The sequence below is a fragment of the Oryctolagus cuniculus genome, chromosome Y (assembly GCF_051225735.1).
Source record: "Oryctolagus cuniculus isolate XC-2025 breed Fujian yellow rabbit chromosome Y, ASM5122573v1, whole genome shotgun sequence".
Taxonomy (NCBI): domain Eukaryota; kingdom Metazoa; phylum Chordata; class Mammalia; order Lagomorpha; family Leporidae; genus Oryctolagus; species Oryctolagus cuniculus.
This window is the reverse complement of record NC_142889.1, coordinates 13,717,183-13,729,028: the sequence shown is the minus strand read 5'-3', so window position 1 is coordinate 13,729,028 and position 11,846 is coordinate 13,717,183. Positions and strand designations below refer to the sequence as shown.

The 11,846-nt window shown below is 39.7% G+C and overlaps 1 non-coding gene and 1 pseudogene across 1 annotated transcript in view; one reads left to right on the top strand and one right to left on the bottom strand.

Annotated features, from left to right (window-relative positions):
• Positions 1–8,252: 8,252 nt before the first annotated feature.
• LOC149119253 (palmitoyltransferase ZDHHC2 pseudogene) lies at positions 8,253–9,348 on the top strand (annotated as a pseudogene).
• Positions 9,349–10,719: 1,371 nt separating this feature from the next.
• Positions 10,720–11,846, bottom strand: part of LOC127486635 (uncharacterized) — a 31,274-nt gene continuing 30,147 nt past the window's right edge. The window contains exon 5 of the transcript XR_016228654.1: positions 10,720–10,868. This is a non-coding gene — a transcript (uncharacterized LOC127486635). The remainder of the gene's footprint in view (positions 10,869–11,846) is intronic.

Sequence of the window (11,846 nt, the reverse complement as noted above, 5' to 3'; positions counted from 1 at the left end):
CATTGCTTCACTCCCCAAATGAACTCAATGCCTGTAGCTGGGCCTATCTGAAGCCGGGAACCAGGAGCTTTTTCCATGTCTCTCATGTAGGTGCAGGAGTCCAAGAATCTAGACCAATGTCTTCTGTTTTCCTAGGCCATTTGCAGGGAGCTGGATCAGAAGTGGAGCAACCAGGACTCCAGCCAGCACCCATATGGGATGCAGGCACTGCAGGTGGTGGCTTTACCCACTATGCAAAGGCACTGGCCCATCTCTTTGGATTTTGAGAGATGCCTCTGCCAGCATCTAACTTCCTGCCACAGCCCCTGAAACACACACCAGCCACTGACTGACATCCCAGTGCACATGCCACCACCCCAACTGCCATCTTAAATCCCAGCATAGGCCTCGTGGCCACATGAGTAATGCAGCAGCTTGGATGTTCTGTATTTATTGAACGGTGCCCTAATAAAATTAGGACATTGCACATAATCACTTTGATATGGATCTCAGAAACTGCAGTACACTTGGGTTAGACAGATACAAACTACATTTCTTGGGGAGACAGTTGTGTCAGAGAGGGCCTTCATGGTGGACCTCAATAATTTATATTCTCCTCCACAATATCTAAGAGTTTCTGATTCCTGTATCATTTCTAATCTGTCATGCTGTGGTATTTGGTATCCCAGTTTACTTTTTTCTCCTTTTTCATCCTTCTATTGTTTCCATCATCCAAATATTCTATAGTAAGAAGGTACTGCTTTTATTTTCATGAAACATATATCAATATGTTTATAATGTGAATATAAATTCTGTTTGTTTTATTAATATAATGGGAGCAGATCTTACACATTCCATAGGTACAGTTCCATGAAGACAACCACACTTCCCCTTACTCCTCTGCTCCCCCAACCCTCTCTCATCCTCCCCCAAACTCCTCCCACCCTGCTCCCTTCATCAATTCTTGCAGACATAATTTTAATCCAGTGTATATTCAAAGACATAATTTGCCACTAATTAATTATAACATTCAACAAGTAAATTATTAATTATAATATCCAACAAGAAATATAAACACTAGCTAAAATGACAATCTCAGTTTTCTTTCATGTGTGTTTATTTTCTTGTGGGTAAAATTAGACCTGCTCCCATTAAGATATATTTATATTTATTTACTTTGATTTGTTGTCTATATTCTTCCTTGACTTTTCTATCTGATCATTCAGTACTAACTTTCTGTTTAAATGTCCATGTCTTCAAATTATTGTCTAAATCTAGAAAGAACTGTCACCTCTCATTGTGTTTTATTTTTAGAAATTCTTCATGCTTATTTTCCCCATGAACTTTAAAATCACCTTATAGAAAATACACACCACATATGACAATCACCCTCTTCTCATTAGTGATTGAGCATGCAAAAAGCAGAAAAGATTAATTCACTAAATGTCCCTCAGTGTCCTAATCATCTCCATTTTTCTTTAAAATCATCAGAAGCAATTCCAGCGTTACTAGCCAACTCCTTCAGACCAGCTCTGTACCCTTTGCTTTCAATGATTTCCCACCTGGCAGAAGCTGTGGAAGATTTTCACCTTGCAGCCTTACACAGTCACACAAACCAGTTCCTTACTGTCAGCATCCTTCTATGCACCACACACACACATACACACACACACAGTGGTTCTGTTCCTCTGTTCCTCTCTCCCTTCAAACATTTCCATTTCCCTTTTTTTATTTTGCCTGGCATTAATATTTTACCTTTGCTCCCATAGATTTTCTGCTGCTGCTTTGTTTTATTCTAAGCATTTATATCTTTCTTTCCATCATAGTTTCTCATTATTGTTTCTACTTATGAAGAGTAGTGTTTGAAAAATATTTATATTCAACCAGCAAAATTATCTTTTTGTGCTATTTGTTTATATATAGTTCTTTTAGAATTTCAAGTTTATCAGCATACTATCTAAAATTAATGTAGTTTTGTCTCATTTTCACTGTTACATAACTTTCTACTTGTCATATTACCTACTACCTTCATCACAATATAACCATGTGTTCTCTTGATATTAAATGGATACTTTCCAGGGGCCACTTCCTACAGTGCCAGCATCCCACATGGGTGCCAGTTAGTGAGTCAGCTGTTCCATCTCTGATCCACCTCCCTGCTAGTGGCCTGGGAAAATCAGTAGGATATGGCCTAAGTGACTTGGTCCCTGCTACCCACATGAGAATGGAAAGAAGCTCCTGACTCCTGGTTTTGGTCTTGCACAGCACTGGCTGCTGTGGCCACCTGGGTAGTGACCAGCACATGGAAGATCCTTCTCTCTGTGTCTTCCTCTCTCTCCTTCTCCCTCTATAACTGACTTCTAAATAAATAAATCTTTTTAAAAGGGCAGTTTCCATAGAGATTTTATTCACATATTCATTTTTCATTTGAGAAGCGGAATCTTGCATTCACTGGCTCACTGCCAATGATGGGCCAGGACAGAGCCAAGAGTCAGGGAATTGATCTGGGTCTCTGAGTTGTCAGGGACACTAGTGCATCTGCTGCTTCCCATGTTGTGCACAAGCAGAAAGCTGGAGTGAGATGCAGAATCGTGACTCAAAGCCACGCACTCTGATGTGGGATGCAGAGTTCCCAAAGCAGTTCCCCACTGCACTCTGAAAGGAATAGTTTCCAATTTTTCATATAACATAAAGTAACAATTTTCATCATGTTTTGCATCATTTTTCTATATTTCCCAAATCATCATTGTCCCGGAAAATTTCATTGATCTATAAGGGGTTTCAAAATATGTCTCAAGAGTGGTTGTTTTGAAGTAGCTGTTTAAGCCTCCACATCAGAGACCAAAATCCCATATCAGAGGGCCTGGTGTAAGTCCCAGTGATTGTGGCCTTCTGACCCAGCTTCCCTCTAATGTCCCTAGGAAGCAGAAGGTGTAGCATGTATGTTTAGGTTCCTACCACCTCCCTGGGAAACTGGGATGGAGTTCTTGGCTCCTGGCTTTGTTCTGGCTTAATCCTAACTGTTGTGGGAATTTGGAGTGAGAAATTCATTCTCTCTCTCTCAAATAATTAAAACATTTGGAAATACAATGGATGTAAAATACTTACAGAAATTTGACATAGAAACAAAAGCCATAGGATTTTGACATAGAAAAAATACAAAATAATACATTTATCTGATTTTGTCCTTATACCATATTCTCTCCTTCAGGTGAGTAACTATGTCAATTCAAAAAAAAAGGCCTTAAAAGTTGTTGTAAAATGTAAGTGCATTGGAGGAAGAGGATGGGTAGAAAGTAGAGACCTGCAGGAACATGGGGCCTTGTATAGCAGGGCCTTGTATAGACAGAGAGCAGTGCATACCTGGTCACATGAAATACCTGTCCAAGATCTTTTCACCTGTGCCTTAGGGAGGCCTCAAGACCCCCACCTCTTGAGATTTTTACTATTCAGTGGGTTGAGGAGGCTGGCCCTGGCCCTCCTGTATATAAAGTGCACCATTGTGACAGAGCTGGTTCTATGATGTCACTGTTGTCCAACACCCCTCCACATTCCACTGCAATTAGAGGCCACTGATTTTTAGATAACTCACTATTGACTTGGAGTTGAGACCTTCTCTCTTCATTTCCTTCTGAGTTGGGGACATTCACCTTGAGGTGGGTGGCCCTGATTTCTCCTTGCTGCTGCAGAAAGTGATGTTGGCTGTGCCCTTAGTGGTGCCCAATAGATGCTGAGTATGTATATAGTTGTTTCTCTCCCTGTAGGGTGGGATCAAATTTCCCCTTGATATGGGTCTGTGGAGGGATATAATGACTATGGTGCAATTATTCAGGTTTCCAAAGCCTGCTGTGTTTCCTTGGTGTAGTGTGAAGGAATCATTACAATATAAGATGGAGGTGTCTTCTAACTTGATGCAAGCTTCCAAAACATCTTTATGTTGGTTTAAAAGGTGGATGTGCAGGTGTCTGACTGTGTTATGTTCCTGTTTGTCTTGAAATCTTAAGGAAGTTCTTGGTAATTTTAAAACCTGCTGCAAGGTGTTTTGTGGGAAGTCAGAAGATGAACTACAATTATTTAGGTGACTGGGAGAGCATTGGAACTTCCTATCTCAGACAAGCTGTGGTTACCCTGAAAATGATCTAGGAAAGTTTGAGGGATGACCATATACCCATGGGAGAAACTGAGCACTAATGTAGCAGTGTCAGGATTTTGTGTCCCAAGTCAGTGTTGTAAAGGGGAAAAGACAGGAATCAGAAGGTCTCCTGGGAAACTTATATACATCAACAGTGGTTAAATACCAGTAATTATGTTGGATGATATTGACAAGTAGTGGTTCAAAGATAGTTAAAAAAGAAGAAAAGCAATAGCTTAACATAAGCTATTAAGCCATATACACATAATTCATGTGTACATAGCCAAAAATGTTAAGTTTCCCACTAGCCCAACTCAACCTCAGACTTGTCACATGAGGCAATGAGCTGGTAGACCAAAGGGGCATCAGGATAAACAGGTAATTCCTTCCCTAACCATCACTATTCAAAACAAGAAGGCATTTGTTCTGCCTAGCTACTTCTTTAGAGGAACATTTCATTTTATGAGCTTGTGCTCTGCATGCTGCCCTTGTGAGATAGTAAGTATGTTGCACTCAGAAAAGATCCAATAAAGAGGGAGGATTGTTCTAAGTGTCTTGCAGACTGAACCATTTGTTAAAGTGAGACCCCTATTAACAGAAAAAAAAAAAAGCCTCATATACCACAATGAGATTCTATGGCAGAATCTGGAAATGCAATGTGAAGGTTGTCCTAATCCGACTTGACTTCCATTAATGGAATTATTAAGTAAAATTTTGTTAAAAATGATAAATTCAGAAAATTTTAAGTAGTGCAGGACACCAGATTGGTGTAAAATGGGACTGAACAAAGGCAGCTGAGACATGTGGTCTCACTGACACAGTTGATAGTGAAACCTACAGGGAACCCACATATTTGAACTGATGAGAAGGAAAGAAGGACAACAAGCTAAATGATCTTTTATTTAATTGAGAACTTGAACTCAAAACCACATATTCATAATTATTAAATCCATTTATCCAATAAACTGGAAAATCTAGAAGAAATGGATGTATTTCAAGACACATACAGTCTACCATATTGTAGTCATGAAGACAAAAACCTAAACAGACCAATAATCAAGATAGCAATGGAATCAGTAATAAAGATCCTCACAGCAAAGAAAAGCCCAGGACTGGATGGCTTCACTGCTGAACTCCACAAGTCATTTTTTTTAAATTTATTTATTTATTTTTTTGACAGGCAGTTAGACAGTGAGAGAGAGAGACAGAGAGAAAGGTCTTCCTTTTTCCATTGGTTCACCCCCCAAATGGCCCCTATGGCTGGCACATTGTGGCTGGCGCACTGTGCTGATCCAAAGCCAGGAGCCAGGTGCTTCCTCCTGGTCTCTCACATGGGTTCAGGGCCCAAGGACATGGGCCATCCTCCACTGCACTCCCGGGCCAAAGCAGAGAGCTGGACTGGAAGAGGAGCAACTGGGACAGGACCAGTGCTTCAAGCAGGACTAGAGCCCGGGGTGCTGGTGCCACAGGTAGAGGATTAGCCTAGTGAGCTGTGGCACTGGCCCACCAGTCCTTTAAAAAAGGACAAATTCTAATTATTCTCCAATTATTTAAAATAATTGAAAGGGGTGAATTCCTCCCAAACTCCTTCTATGAGGCCAGCATCACTTTAATTCAATAACCTGAAAAAAATATAGAAAGAGAACTACAGACCAATGTCCCTTATGAACATAGACACAAAAACTCTCAACAAAATACTAGCTAATTGAATCCTACAACACATCAGAAAGATGATTCACCAGGACCATATAGGAGTTATCCCTGGTATGTAAGGATGGTGCAACATAGGCAAATCAGTAAATGTGACACATCATATCAACAAATTGAAGCATAAAAGCCATATTATTATCTCAAAAGATGCAGAGAAAGCATTTGATACATACAACATCCTTTCATGATATAAATATTAGGCAAATAGGGTATGTAAGGAGCATTACTCAGCACAATCAAGGCAATAGATAACAAACACACAACCAGTATCATATTCAATGGATGAAAGTTGGAAGCATTTGCACTGAAATCTGCAACTAGATAAAGATGCCTGCCCACTTTCACCATTGCTATTCAATATAGTCATGGAAGTTTTTGGCAGAACCATTAGGCAAGAAAAATAAACCCACAGCTTCAATATATCAAAGGAAGAGAAACCCAGTGCTCCAGAATGCCTGGGGGAAGGGGAGAGGGATATCATGAGGTGGAAGGAGCTGGCCAGTGCCCCAGGAGAAGCCCTGGGAAACAGCTCTAATTAAGAAGGCACACTGAGGTGTAATCTTATCCAGAGCTTAAACATGGCCCTGACTGATCTTAAGTGTGTGGGGACCTGCAAGGAAGGGCCAGATGGACTACCTAGCCCAGATCAATCTTCAGGGGCTGGACTTGTGGGGAAAATGAGTGAAGGAGGAGAGCAGGTTCCCAGTTTGCAGGCTATGGCCAAAGTCCCCAGTAACACCGAATCAGTGGCAGGAATGTGGAGGGGGCCCCTCTTGAAATATTGGTGGCTACAGTCTCTTATGATCTCTGACACTGGGGGGCTCAGTCTTTTCCTTGGAAGCCTTCTTCCTCCTTCTCTTCCTCCTGAGGCATCTCAAGCTGGAGCCTGGAGCCTGAGGCATACCGGGGGGCCTGTGTTGGAGCAGGTGTTGTTCTCTACCTCTGTGGGGACAGGCCACTCCCCTGTATGGTGGCTGCAGCCTTTTCCACTTTGAGGTCTTCTACCTCTTTGGAACTTTAGGGAGTCCTCCAGCAGGTCCCCTGCTCTCCCCTTCAGTGTCCCTTTCTCTTTTTCTAGGCATGGTGGGTGTGTGTTTGCATAACTGCTTGTGTGTGAAATGCAATCCCTCCCTACTCTGTAGGAGCCTCTTCCTCCACCCAGGCCTGCTCCCACTCCTCCTCCCCTGGAGATGATTGATATGAATAGTCTGCCTAATTTTGTTCTCTGGAGCAAAAACCACTTTTTAATTTTTGAGAACATTTTTACTATGGGCAAAGCATAATCCTGTAATTTACTGTGGTAATCTCACACAGAGATGAGATAAGGAGAAAATTCTAAGGTTTCTGTCTAGTTATCACTTTTACTGATTTTTACTGATTAGTCAAGACATCAGGACAATGCTTTTAGATTCTCAGGCTTGCTCAGTTGCACTCAGCATTTTTACCTCATTTTAACATCTCTTGTTCCTTACCTTTTCTTTATTACAAGGGATAGAAACTATAGAATACAAAAAATATGGAATACACACAATGATAATAGAAAAGTTTCAAGTCAAGATTCATTAATTTCTTCACCATTGTTCTTCTGAGACTATTTTTCTCCAGTCAGAATGTTTGCTTCAATATTTGCTTGAGTAAAAATGTGCCAGCTATGATACATTTCAATTTTTATTTGAAATTGCATATATATAAATACACTTTCACATATGATGTCTATAGGTGTTAATGAATACTGATTATACACATATACTGACGGCAGTACAAAATTCAGATTCCTCAAGTAATACAGTGAAGCCAGACACAGATAAGTCAGCTCTTCTCTCACTTTAGATCCTTTGGAGATTATACATTTTGTTGTCTTTAGTTTCAAAAAGTGAAACTACGGCTAAGTATGGTTTACCTTGAAAATGGTTTGCAGCTTTTAATGGATCTATGAGTTGATGATTGTTGACTTTTGAAAGTTTTGGAAAATTTTCAATGATTTTCTGCTTCAACATTGTTTCTGTTTCTTGTTTCTCCTTTTTAATCCTTTCCACTTGGGCCTACAATTTAAAAATGTCAGCAGTTTCTCTGTGACTTATTTAATTCATACATCATTGTCATTTTTCATCTTTTATTTTCTCCCCATTTTAAGACTGAATATTTTATTCTCTCTTGGATTTGGCTTTCTATAAACAGATTATGCGTCCATGTGTTCAGCAAAAAACATCGACAGAAAATACATTTTTAAATTTACATGTAGAGCTTCCTCCTCTGCCTCCTCCTCCTGTGGCTGCAGCCTCCGCTGGGCTGAGGAGACGGGCGTCCACAATGGCAGTGGCAGTGGCCACAGCACAACCAGCCCCCACCCCCAGTCCTGTCCCCCTGGGGGGCACCGGGCATGGCCAGCCCGCCCCAATGCCAGAGCTGGGCAAGTGGATGTCACTGGAAGATGGCGCTCTCGGGCCAATGCAGCATCAGGCGGTGGTACCGGCGTGTGTTGTGGTGGGTGCTGTCCTGGATCCCAGCGGTGTTCATCAGCCTCCTCCAGGGCTGGTCCTATTATGCCTCCACCATCCAGCTTTGCCTAGTTTCCATGGAAAACACTGGTGAACAAGTTGTGTGCTTGTTGGCTTATCATCTACTTTTTGCGATGTTTGTCAGGTCTTACTGCAAAACTATATATTACCAATGGATCCTTCCAAAGAATTCCATCTCTCTTATGCAGAGAAAGAATTGTTGGAGAGAGAGCCAAGAGGACAACCCCATCAGGAAGTTCTTAGGCTAGCAACCAAGGATCTTCCCATTTATACCAGGACCATGACTGGAGCCATCCGCTACTGTGACAGATGCCAACTTATAAAACCAGATCACTGCCATCACTGTTCCATCTGCGATAAATGTATTTTGAAGATGGATCATCATTGCCCATGGGTGAACAATTGTGTGGGAATTTCAGATTATAAATTCTTCCTCCTTTTCGTGGCTTATTATCTGCTGTACTGCCTTTTTATCACTGCTACAGACTTACAGTATGTTGTCAAATTTTGGACAAGTGGTCTACCAGATACTCAAGCCAAGTTCCATATGCTGTTTCTATTCTTTGCTGCAGCTAGTTTTCTGTCAGCTTATCTTCTCTATTTGGCTATCATTGTTGACTAGTCAGCAAAAATAAATCTACATTAGAGGCATTCAGGAGTCCAGTATCTCGACGTGGAACCAATAAGAATGGATTCAGCTTAGGTCTCAGTAAAAATAATGAGACAAGTTTTTGGTGATGAGAAGAAGTACTGGTTGTTACATCTGTCTGATGGCTGTTCCTTCCCAACTTGCCTTGTTAACCAGGATCCTGAACAACCATCTACTCCTGCAGGACTGAATTCAACAGCTAAAAATCCTGAAAACCATCAGTTCCTGCAAATCCATAGAGAGAATTCCAGAGCCACCTTCTCACTGACTCGCAGTCTTGGACAGAAAGCAACATAAGCCCTGGAAGAGGCAAAGCTCCTATGAGCAATCCTGTATTAACCATGGAGAATGAGACTTAATCCTCAAGCAAAGTAAATTCATGCTTTATTAAAGTATCGATGCTGTACGTGGATGAAAGGCTCCCATATGAAGGCACCGTTTGGATATCCAGAATATGAGTTAATTGTCTGCAAGTTGTTACTTAAAACATAACACACTTTGGATCCAATATACAGAAACAGAGATTCTTATTAAATATTAAAATGTTTTATTGTATATGAATCAAAGAAGAAATATCTTCTATTGAAAACTCAGCCTAAATTTATGAGCCAGTTTTTACCTAAATATTGTGGGTAGCACAGTTTATTACTTAAAAACTTCATTGATTATCTGATTTTTATTTCAAAAATTGAGACTGTTAAGATATTGTTTCAGATTTAAAGGATTTCATGTCACATTATAAGGTGCTTGATTTGTAAAATCTATTAGTTACTGTTAAGAAGGTAGGGGAAATAAACCAGACTTCTTTTACTTTTCCTTCTGATAGGAAATGAACCTCAGACGTAGTGACCTGTCATAACTATGACTTCATTACAAAGTCCAAATGGCCTGTACTTGAAGATCACCATCCATTTTTATCAGACTTTAATTACTTCTAGACTTTGCTCCCCATTAGAAAATAAGTATGAACATTGAAGCTGGAGCTTTCTGAGCAAGCAAATGGCTAGAACACATTTCTGAGAATGAATCCAATGTTCTTAGAAAATAATTCTAAATCAGAAACACCTTTCATCTTTCCTGATTTTTGTAATTGGAGGAAAATCTGCAATATTATTAAGATTGAATTCTGATACACTTTTGTGGGCTTAGGTTTTTACAAACATCTTTTTTGGTCATTTCTCCTATTGAACTTAGTAAAAGTATTGAACTTCTGTTAAGAATTCCTTTTGGTTCAATGGATTTGCCCTTCTGTAACATCTCTATTATTTGTCCTGTTAATCCTCCAGTGGTATCTATATTATTTTTATTATGTCTTCTCATCAAAACTATGACAGTAAAACTATATGTTTCCTGAAGTACCTATCAAGATTAAATTATGCAAATCATTAAACAAAAATCATATTGTTTTGGAAATTTAGTTCAGTATGAACTAAATGGCATGCTGTTTGAAAATTTAGTTTAAGATAAAAAGATGTTTTGTTGATGTCAAAATGTTTGGCTTCACTAAATATACTAAGAAGCTCTTGTGCTTTGTATGCATTATTTACAAAAAAGTATTATTTTTTATTTGAATGAACTATATGTTTTGTAAATGTTAACAATTAGGATAAGCTCTATACTTTTTTTAGTATTGACTTTGAGAATTTAAAGCAGATTACCTTTTAAAACCACGTAGTTGGGGCCGGTGCCATGGCTCACTTGGTTAATCCTCCACCTGCTATGCTAGTATCCCATATGGGTACTGGTTCTAGTCCCAGTTGCTCTTCTTCCAGTCCAGCTCTTTCAGTCACAGCACCAGCTTTAGCGGCCATTTGGGGAGTGAACCAACAGAAGGAAGACCTTTCTCTCTTTCTCTTTCTCTCACTGTCTATAACTTTTCCTGTCAAATAAATTTAAAAAAGAAAACAGGAGACAGTGGTGTATCATTAAATTATATTATTTAATTGCTAGATCTCCAGTTAGGACTCTAAATATCTCCAGGATCTACTTTCAAAAACAAAAGCAGAAAGGCTAACTCTAAGCTATTGTATTTGTGATGTTGAAAAGAAAAGTTGAGGAGCCTGCACTGTGGTGCAGTAGGTTAAAGCCCTGGCTTGAAGTACTGACATCCCATATGGGCACCGGTTCTAGTCCCAGCTCTCCTCTTCTGATTCAGCTCTCTGCTATGGCTTGGGATAGCAGAAGAAGATGGTCCAAGTCCTTGGGCCCCTGCACCCATGTGGGAGACCTGAAAGAAGCTCCTGGTTCCTAGCTTCAGATCGGCACAGCTCTGCCCATTGCGGGGGGTGAACCAGATCTCTCTCTCTCTCTCTGTGTCTCTACTTCTCTCTGTAACTCTGTCTTTAAAACAAGACAAAACAAAACAAAAAACACATAGTTAAGTAACTGGTAGGTAATCAAAGAGAAAATGATAATAAACTGTTCAAAATGTTTGTTAGAAAAATATTCAATAAACTAAAATACCAGAGGACAATGGAATAAAAACTCCATTACTTATCTTTAAAATTACTTATCCTTGCTAAAAATATGAAGAGTTTTATATTAAATGTGTTTATGGAATGAGCTACATAGGCCAAGTCCATTTTATAGGAAAGCAATTCTTTGAACAATATAGCAGCAGTCTTTTTCAGACTTTTTTTTAAGAATTTGACAATCTGCTTCAAAAAATCTGGGAAGACATGATATAGTCTTGCTTTTACCTTAAAGTTTTTTATCCCTTGGTCATTATTCATTATCCTGAAGGGCCACACTAGAAATGATAACTACTGTTAGAAGTCTTAAGGGAAAGAGCAGCATTTGATGTATCAGACTCATATGTCACCAGATATTTTTTCAAAGCACAGAACTAGTATAGCGA